The 27,287-nt window shown below is 36.4% G+C and overlaps 1 long non-coding RNA gene across 1 annotated transcript in view; it reads right to left on the minus strand.

Annotated features, from left to right (window-relative positions):
- Positions 1-861: 861 nt before the first annotated feature.
- Positions 862-27,287, minus strand: part of LOC111098040 — a 122,985-nt gene continuing 96,559 nt past the window's right edge. Inside the window, exon 2 of the long non-coding RNA XR_005366762.1 lies at positions 862-1,190. This is a non-coding gene — a long non-coding RNA (uncharacterized LOC111098040). The remainder of the gene's footprint in view (positions 1,191-27,287) is intronic.

Here is a 27,287-nt window from a genome sequence, read left to right on the forward strand (position 1 = left end):
GTTGGGCTCCACACTCAGCAAGAAGTCTGTTTGAGATTCTCTCTCTCCCTCTGCCCCTTCCCTCTCACTCTGTTCACACTCTCTCTGTCTCTCTCTCAAAATAAATAAAATCTATAAAAACATGACAACCTCAACTTTACAGATCTTACATACAACTAGATCTTTCTCCTTTATCCTTCCGCAAGTGTTAATAAGTTTAATTTAAGATATGCAAGATACTTGAAGAATATGTTTCAAGCTCTAGGTTATCTTCTGGCAGCTATGAGTGTTCACAGAAAATATCATAACCAGGAGTTGCTTGATGAGCTTTTCTCCCCAGCCAAAAGTTATTTCACTTGCTCTCCATCTTTTTTCTTCACCAACTTAAAGCAACTACAATTATAGGAGATGTTTTAAGGGAACCTAAAATGATACTATACTGCCTTCCTTCACAAAATTAAATATTGACATCAAAACTGACCGCTGTTAAGATTCTTTTCACAAGTTTACCATCACATCTTGACAGAATTAATGGCATTCTGCAAAAGTGATGGTGCTATCCTGAAGTTCTATTTCTGTCACTGTCTTGTTTTACAGGTGTTAAACACATTTCTACCAGTAAGAGAACAGAGTGAATTCATCCAAACCTCTGTAAGTAAATAATATTTGTTAGTACAGTGCTAGATCCGATCTCATATAACACCTTTAAACAGCAAACACGTTGTTGAAATTCAACAACGATACAAAGCATGTTCAGTAATCATGATCCATGGTGCAATTTTATTTGTTTATGAATGTGGTTTTCTAACATGCTTTCTTCAGCTGACTAACCAAAGCAACTGGAAAAAAGCTTGTCCAATTAGAGAATTTATAAGATGTGGCAAAGGTCTGGTTTATTTATTCATTGGTTCATTCAACACGAAAGAGTTACAAAGGTACTGGTCATATAGGATTATGAGTTTACAAATATGTATAAGGCAAGTATCAGTTTGATGTAGTCAATCAAAAGAGGAGGTCCAATTTAAATATCTTAAACATTAGGTGGATTATTAAAGCTCACATGATTAGCTCAAATCCAGAAGTGGGACACTGCTCAGCTATGGTTCAATCACAGCCAAGGCTCCATTTCTCTGAGATCCTTTGGCCCTGCTTTTCTTAAAGAGTCTGCTTAGTCCTTTGGCTGGTGAAGAAATACAGCAGCAGTTCTGGACCTGACACCAAAACACAGCAACAATTATAACAGAAACCACCTACTCTAGCACCCCCAGCAAATATCCTATCATGTCTCTTATACCCATTTATGAACCATTTCCTGTGGTGGGTAGAAAGCCTTCAGAAGATTAGTATAGAGCAGTGTTTCTGAATTAATTCCTGATTAATTCACTGAGAAAGTGAATTTATCCTGAGACCAAAAAGGCTCAACTTCAGGACCGGAGTAGGGAAGTATCAACCCTGGAGCAATAGGGCTGAGGTGGATAATAGAATGCAAATCAAAAATTGTTGAGAAGAGGAAAATAGATTAGCTGAGAAACCAACTTGTGTTCACTACAATAAATGACGATGCCACAAACGCTTTTAGAAAAGAAAAGGTAGAGGGGTGGAAAGGTGTTTGGATATAAAAATTATGTCTTTAGAATTCATTCTGGGAAGAGGAATTGCTAGAGCAAAGGAGATTTTTCTGAAGGTGGCTAACTAGCATTGCAAAACCAATTTATACTTCTTCCATCAGTGTCTGAGTTCCAGAAAGGAAGGGTTATTTGGCTGGCACAAAAGTGACTGATTCTTGGATAGATTAGAAATTTAGGCTAGGCAGAACTATGGACATCCCTAAAAGCAAGAATGAGGAATTTGGGCTTTTTCTTTTTTTGACATACTACTTTTTTTAAAAAAGGTTTTTGAAAGAGCATAGAGTAAAGAACAATTGTACAATAACACTAAGTAATGAATTAGTGTAGGAGAATGAGAAGACAAATCACAAACTGGGAGAAAATATTTGCAAAAGACACCTCTGGTAAAGGACTGTTATCCAAAGTACACAGAGAACTCTTAATACAAGCAACACGACTGAAAAATTGGGGGAAAAAAAAGACCTTAACAGACACCTCACCACAGCAGATAAACAGATGGCAAGTACGCACATGAAAAGATGTTTAACACCATGTCATCAGGGAACTGAAAATTAAAATGAGAGAACCACTACATACCTAACAAAATGGCCAAATCCAAAGCACTGACGACGTCAAATACTAACAAGGATGTGGAGCGACAGGAACTCACATTTATTGCTGATAGGAATGCAAAATCCTACAGCCATTTTGGAAGACAGTCTGGCCATTTCTTACGAAACTAAATACACTCTTACTATACAATCCAGCTGTTGTGCTCTTTGGCATTTATACAAATGAATCTGTATGCAGATGTTTATAGTTTTATTTATAAATACCAAAATTTGGAAGCAACCAAGGTATCTTTCAGTAAGTGAATGGGTAAACTATAGTGTTTGCAGACAATGAAATACTATTTAGTGCTAAAAACGAAATGAGGTGTAAGGACATGGAGGAGGGGCACCTGGGTGGTTCAGTTGGTTAAGTGTCTGACTTCGGCTCATGTCATGCTCCTGGGGTCCGGAGATTGAGCCCCTTGTTGGGCTCTGCTCAGTGGAGAGCCTGCTTCTCCCTCTTCTCCCTTCCCCCTAAGATATATATCTCTCACTTACTCTCTATCTCAAATAAATAAATAAAATCTTTAAAAAGAAAGACATGGAGGAAACTTAAAGGCATCTTCCTAAGTGAAGGAAGCCCATCCGAAAAGGCTACATACTACATACTACATAGTACATACATACTTTCCAACTATATGACATTCTGGAAAAGGCAAAACTACAGAGACAATAAAAAGATTAATGGTTTCCATGGATTTGAGGAGTAGGGAGGAATAACTAGACAGAGCACAGAGAATTTTTAGAGCAGTGAAAGACTGTATTGATGGTATAATGGTGGATGTGGGTCATTATATGTTTGTCAAAACCCATAGACATGGGCAGCCCTGGTGGCGCAGCAGTTTAGCGCCGCCTGCAGCCTAGAGCATGACCCTGGAGACCCGGGATCAAGTCCCACGTCGGGCTCCCTGCATGGAGCCTGCCTCTCCATCTGCCTGTGTTTCTGCCTCTCTCTGTCTATGAATGAATAAATAAAAAATCTTAAAAAAAAAATAGACAGTGAGTAGACCATCTGAACCCTAACATAAACTATGGACTTTGGATGATAATAATGTGTCAGTGTAGGTTCAATTGTAACAACCTACCACTTATGTATGTGTGGTGATAGGGGGTATATGGAAACTCTACTTTCTGCTCAATTTTGCTACAAATTTAAAATCGCTCAAAAGAAAGTATACACACACACACACACACACACACACACACTTTTCTGCAACAGGGAATGGCACAAGCTTTTAAAGATTAAACCTGCAGTATTGTTGAGAAAGAACTGGAAAGCAAATGAAGCTGGTGGAGAGAAACAGGTAGAAAGCTGCTGTAATCATCCAGACAAGAAGTCATAAAATTCTGAAGTAGGATGGTGTCGGTAGACTACAATAGGCTACACAAGGCAAATAGAAGAAACAATGAGATTTGCCACCTGATTGCAGGCTGACCTGCTTGGGGCAAGTTCATACTAATATTCTTGAAGTTTAATAAAAACTGGATCTAATTCCATAATCCTCAGTTGGTGAAAAGATACTTGGAGCTAACCTTTATCTACCTTTTCTTACTCATATTCTGTAACTTCTCGTTTATATTTTCACTCAAGCATACTGTTATTTATCATTCCCAAGCAATACCATATTCTTTCATGCCTTTGTATCTTGCACAATCTATTCCCCGAAACTGAAGTATCCTGTTCTGACAGAGTATAGTTGAAATATCTGCCGTTTATTGGTTGTATGACCTTGGGCAAGTTAATTCTTTTTTTTTTTTTTTTTTTTTGAGTCTCACTTTCTTTATCCATGAAATTGAGGTGAGAAAATAAAAATATGTATCTTAGAGGATTGTCAAGGTAATTAATTAAGATAATACAGTATGCCAAGCAGAGTGATAGGAGCATACTGAATGTAAAATAATTTTTTTCTTCTCCCTTTTCAGTAACCCCTTAGCACATAGGTACAAATGCGCGCACACACACATACACACACACGCTGACTCCAATAACCTCATTTACTCTTTATTCAACTCTTTTTAAAAACTTGCTATCATGCAAAGACCTGATAAAGTGATTTACCAGGTTACATAAGATTTAGGCCCAAAAAAAAAAATCCATGTGAAATTTAAGCATCAGGTGATGACTGCAAAAGATATTCTCTAAGGCAGGAGATCTTTTCAACGTTCCTTAAACGATCTCCACTCCCTGCTGTTCACCTCCTTCCAAAGTCACTCCAAAAGCAAATTCTTCCTTAATATCATCAAGCTTTCAAGCTGCCCCTCTCTGTGCTCTCACAGCCTGATATGTGTAGCAAAAATCATTGCTATTGTTTGTATGTATTTATTCTATACCAGTCTGTAAGCTCCTTAAAGGAAAGGTTAATTTTTTATTTTGCAACCTGGGGCCTTGTGGGGAAACTAGAAAGCCACAGAATTAATATTTACTAAATGAATGATAAAAACATTATTGATAGCAAGGCAGTGGTCATTTTATGAATTTACTGTAAGAGATTTCTGATTCCTTCTTTTCTGGAGGCCCTAACTGTGAACATGAACATTCAGGGACAATACCAGATTTGTCATGGATATTTTCTGAACTGGTTTCATGGTTTCTTTCTCAAGATGAGACATGATCCTCTCTTTCCCCATCCACATTACACCCCAACTTTAATCTTCGAACTTGAGAATGAGAAGGTGGCACTGCTTGTGGAGTACTGGGTAAAACCTAAGTTTCTCTTTTATCTATCTTTATTTTATATATATATTATATATGTATATTTTATATATCTTTATTTTATATATTTTAAATATATTCCATATTTTTCTTTTACATGTGTTTTTATTTTAGATATTTATTTCATTTTATATTTTTACTTCATTTCCTTTCTGTACATTTCATTTCATTATTTCTGAAGATCCACTCTGTCAGAGTCAGGTGTCCCTCGGAGAAATGAACTTTGTCATTACAGAGTCACACGGATAATACAGTGAGCTAAGAATGGCTCCCAACAATATGACTATATACTTATCCCAAGAATATGTGAATGTTGTCTTTTCTGAAAAAAAAGGGGGGGGGTTTACAGATATAATAATTTAGGGATTTTAAGGTGAGGAGACTCTCCTAGATTATCTGGGTGGGCTCTATGTGCCATGACCATGATCCCTATAAAATAGAGGCAGAAGGAGATGAGACACACCCAGAAGAGAAGGTAAAGTGAAGCTGGAGACAGAAATTGAAGTGATGTGGGGTGTCTACAGCCACCAGATGATGAAAGAGGCATGGAATGGGTTCTTCCCCAGAGCCTTTAGAGGAAGCATGACCCTGCTGACACCTTTGACTCCTTAATTGTGAGAGAATAAGCTTTGGTTTTGAGTCACCAAGTTTGTGGTCATTTCTTACAGCAGCTACAGGAAGCCGATATGAATAGGAATGAAACTGAAGCAGCGAAGGCATCAATGATCTGGGCAGCTTCAGACATTGTTGATTCTCCTTTATTTTTTTTATGCAAGTGTCCTGCTTTTTCCAATTCCTGTTCTCCTTTTTTTCTCAATGGAGTTTTTCTCCTCTATCTGGTTCACAATTACCCTGAGCTTGTGTTATCTCATAATTTTAGCTTCCCATTATTTCTCACAAAATTGATTCTACATCATGAAATCACTCTTTCATCCTCTCCGCATTAATTCCTTCTTCCCAGCTGCCAAATAATTTCATTCCTTTCCAGTTAAAATCCTAAAAGGGTGAAAACAATTGGCCCAGCATATGATAGGTTCCTTTGGATTTGTTTCTCTTGGGTAGGATCTCAGCTCTAGCTTGGATCTCATGGTACCAATATGGCTGCTTATGGCTGCACCTTCAGTAAGGATCCCATAAGTATGTAATTACCCTTAAATATGGCTGTGGGTGTGACCTTTTATAATAGACAACCTAACATAGTTCTAATGTTCAGAAAGTTATAAGCACGCAGAGGTTAGTATAAATCCAGCCACCTTGATGAGCACTCTACATGACCTTTCCCTTACTATTGGAAGAGAGAAATGGAAATTTTGGAGCTACATGCCAACATAATAAAGTCCATTCTCCCAGACCTTTGGGCAAGAATTTTGCATATGCATCACTGCAGTTGTTATTTTAACAATAAAGTAACATTGTTTTGGCAAATCTGTTCTGAATACCTTTGAGCATCCTTAAAAAGTAAGTGGACATATCTGATCAGTTTACAAACTGACTGAAGTATGATACATAAAACACTCATAGTTACTGTGATAATACCTATAAATACCTAATAGCTGAATACCTATTACTAGCTACATATTTAATCACAACCTTACTTGTTATGCTTTCATGAGATCATTTTACTAGACTGAACAAGCAGCAAACCTGTCTGGGTCAGGACAGGAAAAGAAGAGGTCCTAAGGGTTCTTCTTTTCTCAAGATATCCTAAAAAGAAAAAAGAAAAAAAAAAAAAAAAGGCACTCAGGATGCAGGAAGTTACAAAAATACTTTTGGGGGATTTCCTGAAGGTGGTTATTGAGAACCAATTTTAATTTAAAAAGCAGAGCCTTTGGCACAGGAGGACAGGAGCAACAGGATATAAAGCTATACACAAAAGCTCACACACATTCAATAGCACTAAATATGGGCAATGAGACAAACACCATTGTTCTTCCTTTCCAACTCCATCTGCTTACACTAGGAAGGTAATTTGAAATGCCTTACATATAATACCTGTAGGCATCAAAGACAATGAAGCAATGATGGAAAATAGAAGATTATTTAAAATTTAATTGCCTCAGTATTTTGATCACATTCCCAAAAATGACATTTCATCATCAGTTGTTAATTATATAAACACATCTTTTCCTGTGCCATTTCATTCATTGCAATTTAACTTTTTAATAAATAAATCGTGCATGAAGAAGCTATAAGGACAATAGTAAGTTATTTTAAATCTATCAACATGAGAATAAATGATCAGAAATTACATACAAATAATCATAATTTTGATGACATATTAATGGTTTCTTTTAAAAATATGAACTTTTTCCTTCTAGATTTATTCTGTTAAACTAAGTTAATCCAAACTGCCTTTTTTATGTGTGCATGTGGGTGTTTTGCTATTCTGGATCTTTGTTAACCTTTAACTAGGAGGTCTGGTCATGAGGCTGAACCTTGATTTGATGTAAGCACATCTGCAGCTCTAAGTGTAGAGACAAGCTCTGTGCAGCTCTGGAACTTTAGAATCAGAGCAACTGATCTGACCTCCCAGTCTCCTCATTAAGTGAATGAAATTAGACACCTCCCAAGAAGCTTTCTTGTAGACATCTTGGCACCTCCAAGGTTAAGACAGTTTTCCTGAGAACTTCCATTAGAGCTTTCTGTCTCACATCTGTTTTCCCACCTGAATAAACTATTCCTACCAGGTGATTGTACCAGCAAGGACCTCATTTTGGAGGTGAGTCCCAAACACTTTCATATACAGGCATCACATTGTGATTCAGGCATAGTCTTTTATTTGCAGCCTAATCAGCACACCTGTGGTTTCACTCATTCAGGTTGCAGAGCACCTGGAAGGGACGGATATTTTAGCAATACTCCACAGAATATTTGTAAGTGGTTGAAATAAGCAAGTTCATTGTTTTACTCTTAATGAGTTGTAATCTCACAATTGACGTGTGGTAGCAAATCTTAAAGATCTGAAAAACTCGTAGAAGAAAAATCCAAAGTTAAGAAAAATATATACATGAATTTACTCTACTATTTCCCTGAGTATAAGACTCCTGTTGCAGAACTTTATTTCATCAAGGAACACAAGTACTGAACCTGAACACAGCATGTGAATGACTACAATCCAATAAACATAGTGTAACACATGTACTAATGTGGGCTGGAAGTGAGGCATCTGTGAGATTAACTGAGAAATTACAGAAGGGAGAGTCATCTTTTGTCCATAAGGACACTCAATGTGGATCTGTCTTACAAAGCATTTTTTTTCTCAGCCTCAAAGGTGGGCCCCAACTCCACTACCCAAGGAAGTCTAGTTGATCTGTTTGTCTTTAGTAAAATGAGGCCCTATCACCCCTTTTCAGAGACATCACAATGGTGCCAATGCAGAAAATGTGTGGTAATTTAGGATAATCGGAACTTTTGAGTCTAAAGATACAAAAAGCCTTTTCAGTTCAGTTCAGTTGAAGCCACAGAGTTTGACTGGATTTTGAAGGAAACGTATGGCCAGGGTAAATCGGTTTGAGAATTCTGATAATGTAAATACTGTAACTGGCTTTATTATATTATCATTATTCTTATTATTAGGATGACATGTATTCCTCTCCACTAATGAACTCACTTTTAAGTGAATCTAGATTCTCTTCCCCTTAGAGAATCTTTAGGAATCTGAACCATGTGGTTACACACGGGTAAGTGGCACTTACTGCTCATTTTCAAATCTTTGCAGTGGGCCTTTTCCGGCTTTTAACAATAGAATAAGATCATCTTGGGGGCACCTGGGAGGCTCAGTTGGCTAGGCATCTGACTCCTGATTTCAGCTCAGGTCATGATCTCAGGGTTGTGAGATGGAGCCCGCTAAAGAGTCTCTCTCCTCTGCCCTCCCTTCCCTGCCTTCCTCTCTTAAAAAAAGAGAAGAGGAGAAGAGAAGAGAAGAGAAGAGAGGGAAGAGAAGAGAAGAGAAGAGAAGAGAAGAGAAGAGAAGAAAGAATAAGATTATCTCATATGTAGCCTTAGTCTTCAATAAGACTCTTTTAAAAAGAATGTTTAAAAGTACTCTTGGGGTGCCCACTCTGGGTGGCTCAATCGGTTACGCATCTGCCTTTAGCTCAAGATCCCAGCGTTCTGGGAATGAGCCCTCATCGGCTCCCCACTCAGCAAGGAGTCTCCATCTACATCTGCACCTCCTTCCACTCATGCTGTCATGCTCTCACTCACTCACTCTCTCTCTCAAATAAATAAATAAAATCTTTTTTAAAAAAGTACTCAAAATATTTGTTTCATTTAAAAAAAAGACTACAGCTCTGCCTCATGTTCCAGTACACACGGAATAAGGAATGTCATGAACCAACTTGGGGATAATATCATTGTCTTGCCAGGTAGTAGTTGTGCGGCTCATCTTCTCACAAAGTCTGTGAAGAAAATAAGGCGCTTTTGTTTCAGGACTGCTGTAGGTCTTTTTAAGATTATGGTTATCACAGGGAGAGTTTTCTCAACTTTCTCAAGTCCAACTTGCTGGAGAGCTGTGCTTCCCCCTGGATCATTGCCCTGTCTCAGGCCACCCTAGCCTCACACATGCCTGAATGAAGAAAGGCTGTGTGCCCCATGACCAATATTGCTGCACTTGCAATGTTTCCTCCATGTGTGATCACAGAAACCTGCACCAGAATCACTTGGGAGTGCTTGCTAAAAATATAAAGCACTGGCTCTCAACCCAGTTCTACTGAATCAGTCTCTGAGAGTGCTTCCCAGGAATCTACTTTATGCAAGGCTCCCAAGTGAATCTTACAAATATTCATTTGAACAGTGGAGAAAAAGTAGGATGATAAGTGCCCAGAGATGCACTAGTTATTTAAACATGGTGTCTCATGGTTCTTAGGAAACAGACTTAGTGTGAAAATAAATTTAAATGGAGAGGACTTTATATTTCTCTCTTTGGATTTAAAAACTCTCTACCTAAATGAAACCCATGTCTTCATAGTAGATTTAAATCTAGCAGACTGAGTACTGGTCCATCTGAGTTTTAGGATTTCAATGCTCCTATTTAAAGTTGACGTCAATCGGACTATAGCAGAAATCTATGAAAGCATTTAATGTCCAACTATAATATTAATTCTGTTGTGTAACAGGATAGCCAATAGGAACATCTGGGACCCAAGCTTTATTACAAGTCAAGTTTTAAGTTTGTTGGCATTGGCATCAAGGAACTACTTTAATGCTGCTCTAGAATTTATGAGAAAAATTTGAGTAGAAAGGATGCTTTAGTAGTGATACATGATTACGTGCATGTTTTATAGCTCTCAGTACAATTACTTGATTATTTGTGGGGAATTACACTACCTTTGCTTAGCAACCATTTTTCTTGTGTGGTCATTTTCATGTTAATATGCAGCTGGTTAAATATTTCTTTAATTACCAGTAAAAAAGAAACACTTGATACAGTGAGATTATAGCCTGGATAAATTAAAGCGAGAGCAGGAAGAAAGAGAATGGAAAAAAAAAAGGGAAGAAAGAGAATGAATAGACTAGAACTCTCATTTGAGACTTGCCTCAGAAATCTGGTGTCCCACCCCATTTCAAAGGTAGCAGGGATTGATGGAAAGAGCACCAAACTATAGGACATCAGTCCTATAGTCAAACATCAGTCTGTTGATTCTACTCTGCTACCATTTGTGTGATTAGATAAATATTTTAAGTCTTTCACTTACCCTTTCCTTTTTTACGATATAAAGGAATTAAACCAAAGTACTTCAGGGATGCCTTTAATTTCTAACATTCCAATATTAAATATAGAAAATTTTATCCTACTCAGTAGAAAAGTAAAATATATCATAAGAACGAATTATTTTAAATTTATTTGCAACAGTATGGAACAGTGGTTTAAAACATTTTATGGATGAGAAGCTCTTTTGTTAAAGATAACGCTATGAATCCCAGGTGATAATATTTTTATTTTTGTTATCAGTTGATTAAAAACAATATCAAATTCTACTAGAATCCAGGACTATACTTAAATGAATTTTTATTTTATTAATCATAATACCATTTACATACTCTTGAAAAACAGAATCCATGGGCACAAAATAGAACGGATTGAATGTAAAAGCAATTCTCAGTTTATATAAAGATTCTTGGATCCCTTGCAATAAGTTCAAAAATAACTCCAAAAATATTTGGAAAACTACTGAAATGGAGTATGAAGAGATAAACTTAAGCATCCCTAAATAGAAGCTAGACCTTATTCATCTAGAGATAACAGAAAGTGTTAGAACAGAAAAACTAGGCACACAGAACGAGAGCGGGGGAAAGAGCATTCCAGAAAGTATGGCCTGTGAAAGCTCGAGCGGTCTTAGAGCATGCTGGACTTGTAATGGTAAAAGCGGGTGGCATGGCTTCAGAGAAGTGAGATGTGTGCCAGAGAGTCTTCCAATTTATCACAAAGAGTGTGGCTTAAGGCTAAGCACAAGGAGAGAACAATGAAAGATTTTAAGCAAGGTAGGGATATAATACAGCTATATTTTGAGAAAAATCATTTCTGCTGTTATATGAATGACAGATTGGAATGAGGAGAGAAAAAATAAAAAGACAAGTAAAGAGACTCATGCAGTGGTCCAGGTATAAGATGATGGACTGAATTAAGTCAAAGACAGTTGATAGAAATGGAAGAATGTGAGAACATCTAGAATTACCAAGACAGGGATGGGTTGAATACTTGGGGTAAGGGAAATTGGCAGCTAGACATTACTCCTAGTTTTCTGGCTTGTAGAACTGTGTAAGCTGATAATTCTTCTGAGACATGGGAGATTGTGCATGAGAAAATAAGTGGGATGGGGGACATACGTGAATTATACTGACAGTTTTCTAAAAAGTTGTCTATGCAATTTATTACTTGGGAAATAAGCAAGAGAATGAGTAGGAAATACTAGATGCTAAAGGATCATTTAACTGACTGCAATATTCTTTTCAGGCTGAAAGCACTGTAATAGATCTATAACATTTCGGTTAACTTGAACATGTTAGTCTTTAGTGAAAAACCCACTTCCCACGGTTTGTTAGCAGAACCTTCAACCTTAACTGTCCATACTGGCCTGATTCTTGTCCTTCCACTTGAAGTTTGTGTTCCCAGTGGGGACTTGTGTTTTGCTTAACTGTCAGTCCTAAGCCGTGAAGCAGCTGCTGGAATGTGGAGTGGCAACAGGCTGCTTATGAACTAGGCATGACAATGTCCACCCACCCTGTGACTTCATTTCTGCTTTAATGGACGGAAGGGTAAGTGGGTGGATGTGGCCCTAGGGCTGTCTGCCTAAGAATCGTGAGACTATATTATTATTATTATTCTCAACCTACCATTGAGCTGGGAAAATGTGAGAAGTAATATTTTTCTACATTTTTATTATGAAAACGTCCAATATACAGCTAAATTGAAAAAAAATTTAGTGAACACGTATGTATCCACCACCTAAATTCTGTCAGTAATATTTTAGAAAAGGTGTTTTATAAAGTATCTATTTATCCATCCCTTTATCTATCCATTAATTCATCTTAACTTTGGATTCATTTCAAAGAAAACAGCCGATAGTATGCACCATGAATACTTTGGCATGCATATCATTAAATAAGATTAATATTTGAATTTTTTCCTCTGTGAAAAATAATTACATATGTAATAACAATTCTTAAGTCTGCATTCACTGAATTTTGACAAATCTTTACATCTCTGATCCAAAAACTGTTATAATAGGTATTACCATCATCTCAGAAATATTTTTCACATTCTTTCCAGTGTAATCTATTTCCAGTTCCCCAGAGTCAGTAAATATTCTAATTTCTTACATTGTAGAATATAATAGAAATATATTTATATATCATACTCTTTTGTGTGTGTGCACATTTTAACTCAGTTAAGTGTCTTTGAAATCCATGTTGTTGTGTATATCAGTATTCTATTCCTTTTTATTGGTGAGTAGTATCCCGATGTATGGATATACTATTGCTTATTTACCCTTTCTGGTGTTGATGGATACCTGAAATGTCCCATTTTTGCTATTATGAATAAAATTGCTATGAACATTCTTAAACACATCTTTTTGTGGATATATATTTTTATTCTCTTGGGTACATACCTAAGAGTAGACTCAAAGGATCATAATGTATGTTCATGTTTGGATTTATTAATAAATTCCAGAAGTTTTTCCAAATTAGTTGTACCATTTTATCTTCCAATCAGAGTTCCAGTTGCTCCACTTTCTTATCAACATTTGGCGTATCTGTTTAAAAAATTCTAGACTTACCAGTGAGTGTATAATTGTATTGCATTGTAGTTTTTAGTTTAAATTTCCTGATGAATAATGATGTTGATTTTTTCCTGTGGTTATTACCATTCCGGTAATTTCTTTTTATAAAGTACCTGTTCAAATATTTGGCCTATGTTTAATTTGAGTTGTTTGTGTTTTTATTATTGAGTTGTAAGAGTTCTTTATACATTTTTAACCCCATCTTTTGTCATATATATGTCTTACAAATACTTTTTTCAAGCCAGTGGCTATTTTTCTAATGCTGCCTGCCAATAACCAGAAGTTTTAAATTTCAACAAAGTCTAATTTATCTTGTTTTATCTTTTCTAGTTATTGTTTTCTATGACACAAATAACCTTTACTTACTACTGGATCAAAAAGATTCTTCCATGTTTTCCTCCAAAAGCTCTATTGTCTTAGCTTTAGATCATAAGTATATGATCCATTGTGAATTTATTTGGGGGTATAGAATAAGGCAGAGATCAAGGTTGTTTAAAAAAAAAGGATATCTAGTTTTTTGTTACCATTTATTGGAAAGCTTTTCCTTTCCTGAGCAAGCAATTACCTTCACAATCTGTATTGTTTACTTAGAACTCTACTTCTTTCATTTTTTTAAGATTTTATTTATTTATTCATGAGAAACACAGAGAGAGAGAGAGAGAGAGAGAGAGAGGCAGAGACATATGCAGAAGGAGAAGGAGGCTCCATGCAGGGAGCCCGATGTGGGACTCGATCCCGGGACTCTGGGATCATGCCCTGAGCCAAAGGCAGACACTCAACCACTGAGCCACCCAGGCGTCCCTGTACTTCTTTTAGATATCTCTGTGTGTGTGTGTGTGTGTGTGTGTGTGTGTGTGTGGCAAATTTTATGCACCTATTTATTTACTTTTATTTATTTTAAAGTAGGCATGGAGCCCAATGTGGGCTCAAACTCACAACCATGAGATCAAGACCTGAGCCAAGATCAAAAGTCCCACACTCAACCAGCTAAGCCACCCAGGCACCCTTGTGCTTATTTATTTTTAAGAGAAATGTAAAGTAAGCAGTTTTTACTTTGTATCGATACTATAAACCCTCTCTCATCCTCCAGAAAAAGCCAGTCATAATAGACTGAGTGAAGTGCATTTCCTTCTCATAGACAAAGGCTGTTTATTACACAGAATAAGGAAACTCTGTAACACTGGGATGATTCAGAGAGCCAGGAAAATGGTGAGTTAGCTTTGATTCATATGGCAATTCCTTTAGCGCTGCTTTACTAGCTGTGGTTTGTGGCTCATCTCCTACCACTCCCTGACAGACACTTGGGCCTCAACAATTCTGAAATACCTTTTCCCAGAAAATCCCAGACTTTTCTCGCTTCCAGAGATCTGCATATGCTATGATCCTTGCTCATAATGCCCTTCTCCTAATGTCTGAGAAACTATTCATGTCAGACGAAGCTTTTCTTGATCTCATCAGTGTTTGATATCCCCTCCTCAATGTTCCCACGGCATATTGGTAATAGATATGTCACTTACCTGTATTCCTCTGATTAATCATCTTATACTTTTCTCTCCTGCCTGCACATAGCCTTCTTAACATGAGCTTCTGGAAAGCATAAATATAAACTTCTTTTACACCTCAGTTGAGTTAAAACAACAAACACAACAATAGATTTTCTGACTGAAAGAATATGAATTTTATGATAGTTTAAATTTTAAATCTCTTCCACCTTACCCAAAAGTACATTTATTTTTTATTATTTTGTATTTATTATTATTTCATGTTTTTTTTTACAAGATCTCACAGCCTAATCATTTGCTTTAGAAACTTTAACCATCTTCCTATATCATATAATGGAGGAAAAAACTCCCTTGAAAGAACAAGAAACATTTGTAATTTCACCTAGTGTATAACCTGAAGCTTCTTTTTATAAAGAGATTGAAATAATGATTGTACTAGGACATTTGAGGTATATCTTCTCAAAGAAGTTTATTGTGTATAGCCTACTGTTTTCTAAATTAAAGTTCTTCTAGCATGCTATTTGAGATTCTGAAAAGAAAGTAAACCAATAAATAAGTGGAGTTCCAATTCTGCTAGTTAGTAGCTGTGTGAAAATATCAGTGAGGACAGGCTGGGTTCAGAGTGATCTGGAAAATCGCAGTGGTTACATTCACATGACAAGACTCATCTTGGATGAATTGATGTCATCGTTATGGGAATCAAGTTAGTAAAGTAGCCTGTAGTTGGAATATTGCCCGTCACTGAGACAAAGAGACATGTGAAACCATACCCTCTTGAAGCTTCTTCCTCTGAGTATTACCCACGTTACTAATGGCCACTCCTGAGTTTACTAGAGCAGAATATATAACCTTCCATTAGGAAGAGAATTTGGAATAGTGTTTGGCAAAAGTAGTTCAATCTACCAAATAAGTGGCAATTTTGAGGAAAACATATAGTCTTATCTATATCTCAGTTTCCTCATCTATAAAATGATAGCATGGTGATAATAGTGATTACTACATAGGGTTTATGGATTAATGGAAATAACGATAGAAAACACTTAACATAGTACCTGGCATATAACTATTACTCAACAAATGTTTGTTTATAAAATTGAAAGAAAGAACTTCTGCTTCTTCTGTCACATAAGTAAAAGACTACTTGAGCTCCATGATATCTGAGGTTTTACCTGGGTGGTTTGAATAGCTAGAGATGACTGGGATGACTCAATTTGGGACATACGCTTGGGGTGTTTGTAGGGTCTTTTGGACTAAAATATGCAAGATGACATGTCCAAGCCTAGGCTAGGACAGCTATAATTTCTCAGGGCTGGTCAACATCACTCCCTGGCCACACATGGTAAACTCAAGGTAGCCTTACAACCTAGATGATGGCTGGTTTCTCCCTGAACAAAAATTATAAAAGTGTACAGCTTAGATTCAGTTTATCTAAATGTCAAAAAAATCATGTTGGTATTTTGATTCATATTATATCAAAACTATAAATCAGTCTGGGAAGAATTGGTATCTTAACTATGTTGAAATTCTAACTCATGAGCCCTGCATGTCTTTCCATTTACTTGGGTATTCTTTTTTCCTTCTTTTTTAAAATCAATATTTTGTAGTTTTGGACAGACAGATCCTGCCCATTTTGTTAGATTTATCCTTGAGTATTTTCCTATTTGGAGCCTCCACAAAAGATATCTTAATTGTAATTGTCAATTATTCATTGATAGTATAAAGAAAAATGATTTTTTTAAATGTTAACACTGTGTAGTAAGACTTCTTAAATACGCTTATTAGTTCCAGGAGTTTTATTCTGTATTCTTTGGTATTTTCTATGTAGCCCATATGAAAAGAGGAACTATTTTAATTTTCCCTTCCTATGTGTCTTTTCTTTTCTTTTCTTTTCTTGTCTTTCTTTTCTTTTCTTTTCTTTTCTTTTCTTTTCTTTTTTCTTTTCTTTCTTTTCTTTCTTTCTTTCTTTCTTTCTTTCTTTCTTTCTTTCTTTCTTTCTTTCTTTCTTTCTTTCCATTATTTCTTTCTACACCTTCTCTCTCTCTCTCTTTTCTTTCCCTAATGCCCTGGCTAAGACTTCTGGCACAAAGCTAAACATCCAGGGAAAGGGTAGACATCTTGCCTTGTTCAAAATCTAAGTAATTTGGCCTTTCATCATGAAAATATGATGTTAGCTAAGGGTGTTATGTAGATGCCCTTTATCACCTTAAAGAAGTTCTCTTCTGGGGCACCTGGGTGGCTCATTCAGTTGAGTGTCCAACTCTTGATTTCATATCAGGTCATGATCTTGGGGTCGTGAGACTGAGTCCCACATCCAGCCCTGTGCTCAGGAAGAGTCGGCTTCGGATTTGCTCTCTCCTTCCCCCTCTGCCCCTCTCCTGCTCTCTCTCTCTCTCTCTTTCAGTAAAATAGGTAAGTAAATGTCTTTTTTTTTAAAGTTCCCTTCTTGGGATGCCTGGGTGGCTCAGTGGTTAAGCATCTGCCTTCCAGCTCAGGGCATGATCCCAGAGTCCCGGGATCAAGTCCCACATCGGGCTCCCTGCATGGAGCCTGCTTCTCCTTCTGCCTATGTCTCTGCCTTCTCTCTCTGTGTGTGACTCTCATGTCTCTCATAAATAAAATCTTTTAATAAATAAATAAATAAAAGTTTGTTTCTTTCCCTAGTTTCCTGGTTTTTCTTTTAATGAATACATTTTAAATTCTATCAAATACTGTTTTTGCATGATGAATAGTTATAAACATGTGGTTTACTTTTTTAGTCTGTTAATATGATTAATTACATAAAATGTTTTTCAAATGTCGAATTAGTCTTACATCCCAGGATGAGACTCACTTGGTTGTTACCTACTATTCTTTTTATATTTGCTAAATTTGAATTGCTAATACTGTGTTAAGGATTTTTGTGGCTATGTTCATGAGGGAAATTGGTATCTAGTTCTCTTTTCCTGTACTGTTTTTTGGCATTGGGGTAATTTTGCCTTTGTAAGATAAGCTTAGAAGTACTTTCTCTTAATTTCCTGGAAAATATTGGTATAGAATTGGTGCTATTCCTTCTTTGAAAGTTTGGTAGAATTCATCACTAACCATCTGGGACTGGAGATTTCCTTTTGGGAAAATGTTATACTATAAATTCAATTTCTCTCATAGACATAGGTTTATTCATGTTATCTACTTCGTTGGTGAATTTAGTATTTTCTGGCTTTCAAGGAATTAATTGATCCACTTCATTTACATCATTAAGTGTATGTTCTTGGTATTTCCTTATCACTATTTTAATGTCTTAATAACATCCCTCTTTTATTCTTGATAGTGATAATTTTGTCTCCATTTCAGATAGAGGTTTAACAACCTTTATGAGGTTATGAGGTCATTTCACATAGAGGTTTAACAACCTCTCATAATCCTTTATGAGAAACAGATTTTGATTTCATTGATTTTCTCTCTCTCTCTCTCTCTTTTTTGTTTTCTATTTATTTTTGACCTTACCTTGATTGTTTATTTCTTTTTTTTTAAGATTTTATTTATTTATTCATGATAGACATGGTGGGGGGAGAGAGAGGCAGAGACACAGGCAGAGGGAGAAGCAGGCTCCATGCAGGGAGCCCGAAGTGGGACTTGATCCTGAGACTCCAGGATCGCGCCCTGGGCCAAAGGCAGGCGCTAAACTGCTGAGCCACCCAGGGATCCCTCCGCTGAGCTACCCAGGGATCCCTGATTGTTTATTTCTTTACAATTCTTTGGATAATTATTGCTCTTCATTTTCTAGTTTTTTAAGATAAAAATTTAAATTGTTCATTAAAGACTTTTCTTCTTTTTTAATAAAAGCATTTAATGCTATGGGTTTCCTTCAGAGCACCTAATATAGCTTCATTCTATACATTTTCATCTATTATATTTATATTTTAGCTCAGGTCAAAACCTTTTCTAATTTCCCTGAAGCCTTCACCTTTGATTTCATGAATTATTTATAAGAATGCTTTTATTTGGGGATTTTCCAGGTTTTCTGTTATTGATTTCAGTTTAATCATATTGTTGTCAGAGAATATACCTTGTGTGGATTCAATTCTTTAACATTTGTTAAGGTTTGTTTTATGACATGGGCTTTGGTCTACCTTGATGAATGTTTCATGGACACTCAAAAAAGAATGTATATTCTAATGTTGGGTAAAACATCCTACGAATATCAAGTAGATCCAACTGGATGATTGTGTTGTTGAGTTCTTTATACTGGCTGATTTACTGTTAACTTTTTTCATCAAACACTGAGAGAAGTATTGAGATCTTCACAGCCTTATGTAATTGTAGATTTGTCTATTTCTTGTTTCAGTTCTATCAGTTTTTGCTTCATGTATCTGTAAGTTTTATTAAGACCATACACATTTAGAAATGTTAGGTCTTCTTGGTGAATTGACTGTTTTATCATTACATCATACTCCTCTTTATTCTTGGCGGTTTTCCTTGCTCTGAAGCCTTTTTTGTCTGATACAACACATTAGTATTTTTTTCATTGGTGTTTGAAATGCGTCTTTTTCTATCCTTTTACTTTCAACCTATGCTATCTGCTTAAATCCAAAAGAGAATGTTGATTTGTTGTAGTTGTTTCTGCTGTTGTTTTTGTAGGCCAGCTCCATTTTTGGCATATTTTGACTCACATTCTGTGGACTACAGTTCCAATATCAGTTCACCACCCAAAGCCTTTATCATACCATCTACATTTTTCCCATGTCACCATCACCCAGAGGTCAGTGTGAGACCTGGGCTGTGGTCTACCTGTAAGTTCAGTTCTCAAAGTATTTGATATGTGGTTTAGCTTCAAATCCACCCCTGGTTTAGGATTGAGCACAAGAGTTTATCTGCATTTCATGGGATTGTTCTCACAGGCCATCTCCTCTATTCAGTCTCTCCACCACTCTCCTGCTTTCAGAGGCACTCTTTTGAGGTCTTCTGTCCAAAGAGTCAAGGCTTGAGTCCCATGCTCTATTGCACACTTTCCATGACTGAGTCAGCTGTTAGGACCTGTTTCTTGGAGCAAATAAGAGTCACCAATAAGCTGGAGAGCCTATGAATCTGATGAAATTTTAGGATTCTATTTTTGGTGTGAATGTATCTATATATACACATTTGATGTATATATTGCATCATATACTTCTTTCTTTTGTTCATTCTTTCATTTTTTGGTTGAGTGCTCTCTTAGAATCCTCAGCTTTGTGTCACAAGGGATTCAAAGAGTATTAAGAATCTTCTATGAGAGGCAACATAGAATGGAGGCAGAAACATAGACAGAGATATTTTTTGCCTGCCTCCAATTGTCCCTTTGAGAAGTGACTTTCTAGGCTTTCAGTTTCTCTTCTGGAAGATCTGAAAATCTCTGATTCTGTGGTTCAGGAACTTTATCTGTTTTCAGTCCCTTCTTTCTAAACTAGGACCTGTAGCTGATCCTCTTAACCTTCCTTTTGCCAGTACTCCCAACCTCTTTTTTTTTTTTAACACTTTATTTTTATTTTTTTTAAAGATTTATTTATTCTTTAGAGAGAGAGAGAGAGAGAGAGGCAGAAACCCAGGCAGAGGGAGAAGCAGGATCCATGCCGGGAGCCTGACGCGGGACTCGATCCCGGGACTCCAGGATCGCGCCCCAGGCCAAAGGCAGGCGCTAAACCGCTGAGCCACCCAGGGATCCCCTACTCCCAACCACTTGCTTATTTTTTGAAATTTAATCCCACTAAACTGGCAAAACATCAAATTAACCATCCTTGTTCTTCACTCAACTTTAGTTCTACTGAGGCTGTTAGATAAATTCACCCAACTCCTGGATTTGTGCCTCATGGCCTCCCACTCAATTCTACCCTCACTGCCTTTTAGGGATTTATTAAATGTTTCCTTTTGAACCATTTCTCATTATAGAAATGTCTAAACCAGACAAGACATTTCTCTCCTGGTCCAGTGACTGTTTCTTATCTATTACCTGTCTTCTGGCAATAGTAGTTATTGTCTGAGGATGCTTTGATCTTGCTTTTTCAAGTTCATCAGAGGAAAATGACTTACACCCCCAACTGGACACCCTTTTACCCTTTTGTAAACAATGCTATTTCATTCTTTGTGCACACTGTAGCCAAAGAACCCACCATCTGAATACTAGCACTCTTCTGGTCCTAAGTCAGCGTTTAAGTAGAAGAGAGGTCTTCAGTTGCCTGCCTCACTCTGCCTCTGCCTGCAGTTCCTCTTCCTGTCCTCTTCCACGCTTAGTTCTAGCTATCTAACTGACCAGAATTATCAGATCCTCAGGCCTGCTAGCTCCCTTGCATAAGTGAGTGGAGGTGGGAGGTCATTAGGATAAATGAAATCATACTGAACTGCTAAAGTCATACTCCTTCAGGGAGCATTCCCATTTAAATAAGCTTGTCAAAACAGGTTGCTCCTTCATCTTAATTCTAGATTTTCTAGCATGCTGACACTTGAAAGGAGGGACTAGTATGAGGCAGAGGCACCCCTGAGAAAATCCCTTCTGCTAATATAAAGGATTGAAAGTGAGTGAGACAGTATTTTATCTTGTTTAATTAGAGAAGGGGGTCCCTATGAGTGTGTGACAGACAAATTTGTACATTTTGTTGCCCACATATTCTAAGCTTCAAAACACTTGTAAAATCAGATAGAGAAATGAGAAACAAAAGATTTATTACAAAAAAAGATTTATTAAATTTCCTTAAAATGTGTCTCTAATTTACTTACTCAGACTGCGTGCACAGAAACTCTTCACAAGCTGTGTGTAATGACAATATAATAATGATTTGTAATGTTTTATAAAATATTTCCTATTCTTCAGTCATATTAACAGTCTTACAAGTACACAGAAAAGATCCATTGCACCCTCTAATTGATTACATATGAGTGTTATACATTTTTACTTCAACTGTTGCAAAGTATTTCACAAAGTGTTTTATGTAGAACAATAGTCTTACAAAGGTTTCTAAGAAGGGCACCCGGGTGGCTCAGGGGTTGAGCATCTGCCTTTGGTTCAGGTGGTGATTCTGGAGTCCAGGGATCATGTCCTACATCGGGCTCCCTTCAGGGAGCCTGCTTCTCCCTCTGCCTGTGTCTCTGCCTCTCTTTCTCTGTCTTTCATGAATAAGTAAATAAAATCTTGGGGCGCCTGAGTGGCTCAGTGGTTGAGCGTCTGCCTTCGGCTCAGAGCATGATCCCAGGATCCAGGATCAAGTCCCACATCAGGCTCCTTGCAAGGAGCCTGCTTCTCCCTCTGCCTATGTCTCTGCCTCTCTCTCCGTGTGTATTTCATGAATAAATAAATAAACTCTTTAAAAATAAATAAATAAAAATAAAATAAAATCTTTAAAAAAAGGTGTCTAAAAAAAAGGGAGCCCATGGCTATATAAGTTTAGGAAAAGCTATAAACTATATCCTCCTTGGAAATCTAAATTTTATGTGACCATATAAAAGGCTCTGATTGGCTCTGCAGTAAAGAAATCTATTTTTGGCAAAATTTTCCCCAAATTGATTAAACTACTAAACTCTTCTTTTCACGTATTAACATTAACATTGTGAGCCCATTAACATTGTGAGCTAGTGTACACATAGCATATTTTGGGAAACGTTTTAATAGACTCTTGTCAGCTGGGAGGGATATATTCTGTGGCTTTTACAAATCCTCAAATTCATGAATACCATTATATCATATAATTTCTATCATAAAATGCACAAATGTTGCTTATTGAAAAAGCAACTCTCTGGAAGAGTTTGTTGAATTGTTTTTCCTGTTCCTGTGAGGACTACATGATAGATTCTTAATGCCACAAATTCCAACTACCTTTCACAGAATTAGGCTTTTTTTTTTTTTTTTTTTTTTTTTTTTTTTTAGAATTAGGCTTTAAACTGCATTTACCTCAAACTTTTTTGTTTAAAAACATCACTTTTTAAAACTTCTTTATTTTTTCTTCATTTCTATCAAAAGGATTAGCAGAGGATAATTTTGAGGACAGTTTCTGTTTCTCTCCCTCCCCTGTTCACACACACACACACACACACACCACAATTTTTGTGTTTTTAGTTTGTTTTGTATCCTGTGGAGTAACAAAGACTGGAATAAATTGTGGCCCAAGGCACTACATGTATGTAAGCAGAAAAATATATGCAAACAAATACATATATCAGCCTTACCCTTTAAGCCATGTGACCTACCCATTAACCAGGATTTTGGTGTCATATTTGAGATGGGTTTGGATTCAAACAGAAGTGGGTGGATTCTAAGTGACCCTGTGCAAGTTACTTTATCTCTCTGGGATGTGCTGTTCTCATTTGTTAAATGGGATTATAACAACCATTTGAAGAACAATTGAGATAAGGTATATAAATGTCTGGCACCTAGTAAGTTATGATAAGGTAGTAGTAATTATGTAAGGAAGAGGTTCATGGCAGAAATATCACTAAATTCCAAGTCTTTAAAAATTACATGTATGCCCATGTGTATAGAAATCAAGACATGTTTTATTTAATCAATACTTTTTGCAAGCTAGTTCAGCCACATTGAAGATTTAATAAATATCTACTGGGACACTCTTTTCTAGCCCTAAATAGACAGGATGATATTCTTTGACACAAAACCAGTCTTATTTTCTGAAGCAAGACTTTTCTGAGTAGCTGCAAATTGAACATTAATTTTATGTCTGTATATATTTATGTATGCATGTATTTATATGTATCTATTTTTTTTTATTGAGAGAGAGGGAGAGAGTATGAGCTGGAGTGGCAGAGGGAGAAGGAGAGAGAGGATTTTAAGTAGGCTCCACGCTGAGCGCAGGGCCCAATGTGTGGCTCAGTCTCACGACCCTGAAATCATGACCTCAGCTGAAATCAAGCAAGAGTCGAATGCTTAACTGACCAGGTGCCCCTGGAAACTGATTTTACATACATCTCCATGTTTTGTATTTCTTTAGGAACTAACAAACTTTTCCTTTGCAAATATATATATATGCCAACTTTTCTACATACTCCTCTTTAGATCAGCACTCAGTAGTTTTTAAGTAAAAATATGAATAATACATGAAATTACTATCAGTATAAAAGAGCAAGGATGACTGACTCTAAATACAAGTTGTTTTTTTCTTTTCATATCCTCTATTTCACCTCTCAAACACTCTATATGACCTGAAAGAAAGCAAGGTATGAACTAGAGCGTGATAGTAGAAAACCTTCAGGTTTAATCTCCCTTTGTTCCACTTCCCAATCCTATGGCAGTGAAATGAGACAGAATCTGTCTGATGCTGTGTCACAAATGGCAGAAATATGATGCTTAATGCGCTGTCATTTCTTTCCGTCTTACATGCACGTATGCACACGCACACAGAAACACATAGCATAGTAGATGGTGGTTTCTGTTACAGAAATCAAACAAAACACAAACAGTGGCTAGATTATTATGACAACAGAGTCCATGCCACAGTTTCTGAGAATGCTCTGGCAATAATCTTCAGTCCTCAGTATTTGCTCTGCTACCTTATATCATGTTATCAGCTCTGTGGGCCTCACACTGTGTGCCTTGCCCATTTAAAGAAGTTTCACTCATTCTGTGTGCTTCTAAGCATACAGAAATAAGACCAAATCAAATGAATCACATCCTTGGCAAGCCACTTCCCAAACCTTGTTCAGAGAGAACCTAGAAGGTCTTCTCATCCTTTATATTGTGGAAAAACTGGTGAGACTGTGTTTGTCATCTTTTTAAAAATGAATTACCACAGAATTCCTAATTTCAGAGGGGGGCACAGTGGGGGATTTTATGTGTTAACCACTTTACTTTCATGGAGAAAAAACATTCTGATATGAAATAAAAGTTACCTTTCTTAAACAAGATCATTAAGTAAAATCAATTTAACTCTCCAAACAATCCTATAAATCCTAGGTATTATTAACTTGTTTTTAGGAATAATAAAAATTGTAATCAGAAACGTTAAACAATTTGTAACAAACCCACAGTTAATGAACAAGAGAGCATAGGATAAAACACAGTTACTCTGAAATTTTATTCAATTCTTCCCAATTTGGACCTTTCTCCTTTTTTTTTTTTTTTTTTTTTTACTGTGTTCATGAGCATTGCTCACAGAATAACGTTTTGAGAACATCTTTGCCTAAGAAATATTTAATGAAGGCAAACAGTGTAACTAAGAATAGAGCTATTGTTGCCAGCCTCTACTAGATCTGCCTGTATATATGAGGAGGCAAAAAAAAAAAAAAAAATCAGTGAATGCTTTTGAAAGCTGATAGATGTATTTAAAAAGCAAATAATAATCTTTCACAGACATCTCCAAAGAATCTTAATGGAAAATGGGAAGATGTGAGTGTTTTGATCTTAGGTCATACTGAGGATTCTTCTAACATTACCAAAAGATACTTGATAGGTTATTTTACTCATTACGCATCGGTGTTCCTCGAAATTATACAACTTGGGTGAGTTACAAAAAGAATGCGTAACTTGATGGTGATAAACTTAATTTCACAATATTATTGCCTGTTTAGTGTAATGCTTATACACAATCTACTTTCAACCTTTTATTGCCCAAGTCATTCTGTACACCTTAGGAGATATAAACAAACATATGATACACACACCATCCTGGAGAAGCCTACCAGGAAGTTGGTGAGTCAGAACTCACAGCCATAAAGGAATTAGAATGCACTGGAAGACAATATAGAATCAAATGTTATGAAACATCTTGCTCCCATCTAGCCATTATGGTAGTTGTACTTTTTTTTTTTCAAAACAAAACAAAAAACTAAAGTCCCATTTAGTCTGTAAAGTCTTTCCTGAACTTTCAAGCCCATAATTTCCTCCCTTGATCACTTTTTATTTGTGTCACATTTAGTCAATTATTGTATACATGTTTGAATTTCAAAATTTATTAATATATAACTGCTTTCCCAAATAAATCATAAGTCTCTTGATCAGGAATCATATAAGATTTCTTTTAGAATTTCAAAGCCAGATGCTTTGTTTTGCACAATGGGTGTACTACTGATTTGTTTTCCTGATTATCATTAAAATCATGACAATTGTTAGTAGAGTGTGAATTCACAGAATGAAGCAACCACAGGGCAACATTTGTATGAGGTTACATTGCAGGCATTCTGGATGCATTGACTATGAGTTCCTTAAGCACAAGGATTATGTGTTTTTCACATGTGTCTTTTGTTTTTGTCCTAGCACAATATTCAACATAGAAATAGCAATGTTTGATGAAGAAAAGTAGAAAGGGAAGGTGAATTGAAAGGCAAGAGAGATGGTTCTAGATATTGAACAATAGACTCAGATATAAGAAAAAAGTAGGGAATTCTAGACCAGAAGGACATTATCAGCAAAGGCAGAGTGGTTGAAACTGGCAGTGTGCGAGTGTGTATATATATGTGAAACTGTGGAAGTTATTCTAACTGGAATAAGAAATTTGCTTTATGATGGTACAGGACATTATGTTGAATAAGAAAGACATTTTTCATGCTGTGGAGGTCATAGTGTGCAGTTAGAATGAATAATTCAGAATTGAGACTGGAGGCAATGGAGCCATTACAGGTTCTCAAGATGATGAAAAACATTTTTAGAAAAACTACTTGGAAAAAGCATCATGCAAGGCAGATGAGGAAGGAAACATAAGGAAGGAAAATCAGTTTAAATTTGATTGGGATAATGTAACCATGGAATGATGAACCCGAACAATATAGCCATGTCACCAAAATAGAAAATATTTTTATTGAAAAAAATCAGTAGGGCTTGATGATTAACTGAACATAGGAGTGAAAAAGATAGAGGCATAGTAAATATGCCTAAAATTCTAACTAGTGAGAGAGGTTAACCTTAAAAGTTGTGGTGCTACTCATTTAAATGAAGAAGTACAGAAAACAGCTAGTTTGAGGAAACTGTCTAATTTAATTTTAGACATGATGATTTTATGTAGCATGAGGTAATAAAAAGAATTGTATTAGGGATAAGCAAACCTCGAGTTCTGTTCAGAGCATAGGGAAGGTACTTAAGATGTTAAATTATTATTTTCATTAAGTTACTCACCATCTTTAGGTACTTATGTTTCCTAAGCTACTAAAAGGACACATAAACTCCTGGTAAAATTGTCACATTGTGGGGATAAAACAAGATGGTGGTTGTTAGAATTTTTGGTTATTGTCCAGTCTTACATGAAGTTATAAATTAGAGATCAAAGGCAGAGGTGTGCATTTTTGCCTGATCCGTATAGAAGTGGTGTATCTGCTCCTTGTAGGATCTTAAAGAAGACTAGAGGAAGGTCGCCCATATCCACTTACAGATGATGCAAGATAGCAAAACACAGAGAGCACAGGATCTATTTTCTGAGAAACAAATCCTAGGACTGGCTGAGCTTTCTTCTGCCAACCAAGAACCTCTATTTTCCTTACTATAAAATAAGAATCTGACATCCCCTACTGGATTTAATGGATTTGTTCTATAAGCTTCAATGAACATAAGAACAGGACTCTGAATAGGTAAAAGAGGGAGAAAGTGATGCTGTGTGACAAGGATACACGGCTCTCTGGTTTAGGGCAGATCTGCAAAGAGCTACAACCAAGGA

The sequence above is a fragment of the Canis lupus genome, chromosome 11, assembly GCF_011100685.1.
Source record: "Canis lupus familiaris isolate Mischka breed German Shepherd chromosome 11, alternate assembly UU_Cfam_GSD_1.0, whole genome shotgun sequence".
Taxonomy (NCBI): Eukaryota; Metazoa; Chordata; class Mammalia; order Carnivora; family Canidae; genus Canis; species Canis lupus.